The sequence below is a fragment of the Triticum urartu genome, chromosome 4 (genome assembly GCF_003073215.2).
Source record: "Triticum urartu cultivar G1812 chromosome 4, Tu2.1, whole genome shotgun sequence".
Taxonomy (NCBI): domain Eukaryota; kingdom Viridiplantae; phylum Streptophyta; class Magnoliopsida; order Poales; family Poaceae; genus Triticum; species Triticum urartu.
In genome coordinates, this window is record NC_053025.1 from 568,561,631 (window position 1) to 568,565,934 (window position 4,304).

Sequence of the window (4,304 nt, forward strand, 5' to 3'; positions counted from 1 at the left end):
TGAGGATTATCCTCATTGCTACACAGAAGAATTACATCCTGGAAGCACCGCTAGCTGACAAACCCGCTGCAGGAGCAACGCCAGATGTTGTGAACACCTAGCAGAGCAAAGCTGATGACTACTCGATAGTTTAGTGTGCCATGCTTTACGGCTTAGAATCGGGACTTCAATGACGTTTTTAACATCATGGAGCATATGAGATGCTCCAGGAGTTGAAGTTAATATTTCAAGCAAATGCCCGGATTGAGAGATAAGAAGTCTCTAATAAGTTCTACAGCTGCAAGATGGAGGAGAATAGTTATGTCAGTGAACATATACTCAGAATGTCTGGGTACCATAACTACTTGACTCAATTGGGAGTTAATCTTCCTGATGATAGTGTCATTGACAGAGTTCTTCAATTACTGCCACCAAGCTACAAGAGCTTCGTGATGAACTATAATATGCAAGGGATGGATAAGAAAATTCATGAGCTCTTCGCAATGCTAAAGGCTGCAGAGGTAGAAATCAAGAAGGAGTATCAAGTGTTGATGGTTAACAAGACCACCAGTTTCAAGAAAAAGGGTAAAGGGAAGAAGGGGAACTTCAAGAAGAACAGCAAGCCAGTTGTTGCTCAAGTGAAGAAACCCAAGTATGGACCTAAGCCTGAGACTGAGTGCTTCTACTCCAAAGGAACCGGTCATTGGAAGTGGAACTGCCCCAAGTATTTGGCAGAGAAGAAGGATGGCAAAGTGAAAGATATATTTGATATACATGTTATTGATGTGTACCTTACTAATGCTCGCAGCAGTGCCTGGGTATTTGATACTGGTTCAGTTGCTAACATTTGCAACTCGAAACAGGGGCTACGGATAGCTAAGGACGAGGTGACGATGCGCGTGGGAAATGGTTCCAAAGTCGATGTGATCGTCGTCGGCACGCTACCTCTACATCTACCTTCGGGATTAGTTTTAGACCTAAATAATTGTTATTTGGTGCCAATGTTAAGCATGAACATTATATCTAGATCTTGTTTGATGTGAGACGGTTATTCATTTAAATCAGAGAATAATGGTTGTTCTATTTATATGATTAATCTCTTTTATGGTCATGCACCCTTGATGAGTGGTCTATTTTTACTAAATTTTGATAGTAGTGATACACATGTTCATAGTATTGAAGCCAAAAGATGCAGAATTGATAATGATAGTGCAACTTATTTGTGGCACTGCCGTTTAGGTCGTATTGGTGTAAAGCGCATGAAGAAACTCCATTCTGATGGACTTCTGGAATCACTTGATTATGAATCACTTGGTACTTTCCAACCATGCCTCATGGGCAAGATGACTAAAACTCCGTTCTCCGGAACAATGGAGCGAGCAACAAAGTTATTGGAAATCAAATATACTGATGTATGTGGTCCAATGAACATTGAAGCTCACGGTGGATATCGTTATTTTCTCACCTTCACAGATGATTTGAGCAGATATGGGTATATCTACTTAATGAAACATAAGTCTGAAACATTTGAAAAGTTCAAAGAATTTCAGAGTGAAGTGGAAAATCATTGTAACAAGAAAATTAAGTTTCTACGATCTAATCATGGAGGTGAATATTTGAGTTATGAGTTTGGACTTCATTTGAAACAATGCAGAATAGTTTCGCAACTCACGCCACCTGGAACACCACAACGTAATGGTGTGTCTGAACGTCGTAACCGCACTTTATTAGATATGGTGCGATCTATGATGTCTCTCACTGATTTACCGCTATCGTTTTGGGGTTATGCTTTAGAGACGGCTGCATTCATGTTAAATAGGGCACCATCTAAATCCGTTGAGACGACACCTTATGAACTGTGGTTTGGCAAGAAACCCAAGTTGCCGTTTCTTAAAGTTTGGGGCTGCGATGCTTATGTGAAAAAGATTCAACCTGATAAGCTCAGACCCAAATCGGAGAAATGTGTCTTCATAGGATACCCAAAGGAGACTATTGGGTACACCTTCTATCACAGATCCGAAGGCAAGATATTTGTTGCTAAGAATGGATCCTTTCTAGAGAAGGAGTTTCTCTCGAAAGAAGTGAGTGGGAGGAAAGTAGAACTTGACGAGGTAATTGTACCTTCTCCCTTATTGGAAAGTAGTTCATCACTGAAATCAGTTCCAGTGATTCCTACACTAGTAAGTGAGGAAGCTAATTATGATGATCATGAAACTTCTGATCAAGTTACTACCGAACCTCGTAGGTCAACCAGAGTAAGATCCGCACCAGAGTGGTACGGTAATCCTGTTCTGGAAGTCATGTTACTTGACCATGACGAATCTACGAACTATGAGGAAGCGATGATGAGCCCAGATTCCGCAAAATGGCTTGAGGCCATGAAATCTGAGATGGGATCCATGTATGAGAACAAAGTATGGACTTTGGTTGACTTGCCCGATGATCGGTAGGCCATAGAGAATAAATGGATCTTCTAGAAGAAGATTGACGCTGACGGTAATATTACAGTCTACAAAGCTCGACTTGTTGCAAAAGGTTTTCGACAAGTTCAAGGAGTTGGCTACGATGAGACCTTCTCACCCGTAGCGATGCTTAAGTCCGTCCGAATCATGTTAGCAATTGCCGCATTTTATGATTATGAAATTTGGCAAATGGATGTCAAAACTGCATTCCTTAATGGATATCTTAAATAAGAGTTGTATATGATGCAACCAGAAGGTTTTGTCGATCCAAAAGGTGCTAACAAAGTGTGCAAGCTCCAGCGATCCATTTATGGACTGGTGCAAGCCTCTCGGAGTTGGAATATACGCTTTGATAGTGTGATCAAAGCATATGGTTTTATACAGACTTTTGGAGAAGCCTGTATTTACAAGAAAGTGAGTGGGAGCTCTGTAGCATTTCTGATATTATATGTAGATGACATACTGTTGATCGGAAATGATACTGAATTTCTGAATAGCATAAAAGGATACTTGAATAAGAATTTTTCAATGAAAGACCTCGGTGAAGCTGCTTATATATTGGGCATCAAGATCTATAGAGATATATCAAGATGCTTAATTGGACTTTCACAAAGCACATACCTTGATAAAGTTTTGAAGAAGTTCAAAATGGATCAGGCAAAGAAAGGGTTCTTGCCTGTATTACAAGGTGTGAAGTTGACTCAGACTCAATTCCTGACCACTGCAGAAGATAGAGAGAAAATAAAAGGTGTTCCCTATGCTTCAGCCATAGGCTCTATCATTTATGCAATGCTGTGTACCAGACCTGATGTGTGCCTTGCTATCAGTTTAGCAGGGAGGTACCAAAGTAATCCAGGAGTGGATCACTGGACAGCGGTCAAGAATATCCTGAAATACCTGAAAAGGACTAAGGATATGTTTCTCGTATATGGAGGTGACAAAGAGCTCATCGTAAACGGTTACGTCGATGCAATCTTTGACACTGATTCAGATGACTCTAAGTCACAAACCAGATACGTGTTTTTATTAAATGGTGGAGCTGTCAGTTGGTGCAGTTCCAAGCAGAGCGTCGTGGCAGGATCTACGTGTGAAGAGGAATACATAGGTGCTTCAGAAGCAGCAAATGAAGGAGTCTGGATGAAGGAGTTCATATCCAATCTAGGTGTCATACCTAGTGCATCAGGTCCAATGAAAATCTTTTGTAACTATACTGGTGCAATTGCCTTGGCAAAGGAATCCAGATTTCACAAGAGAACCAAGCACATCAAGAGATACTTCAATTCCATCCGCAATCAAGTCAAGGAGGGAGACATAGAGATTTACAAGATACATATGGATCTGAATGTTGCAGACCCGTTGACTAAGCCCCTCTCACGAGCAAAACATGATCAACACCAAGACTCCATGGGAGTTAGAATGATTACAATGTAATCTAGATTATTGACTCTAGTGCAAGTGGGAGACTGAAGGAAATATGCCCTAGAGGCAATAATAAAGTTTTTATTTATATTTCATTATATCATGATAAATGTTTATTATTCATGCTAGAATTGTATTAACCGAAAACTTAGTACATGTGTGAATACATAGACAAATAGAGTGTCACTAGTTTGCCTCTACTTGACTAGCTCGTTGAATCAATGATGGTTATGTTTCCTAACCATAGACATGAGTTATCATTTGACTAACGGGATCACATCACTAGAGAATGATGTGATTGACTTGACCCATCCGTTAGCTTAGCACGATGATCGTTTAGTTTGTTGCTATTGCTTTCTCCATAACTTATACATGTTCCTATGACTGTGAGATCATGCAACTCCCGAATACCGAAGGAACACTTTGTGTGCTACCAAACGTCAC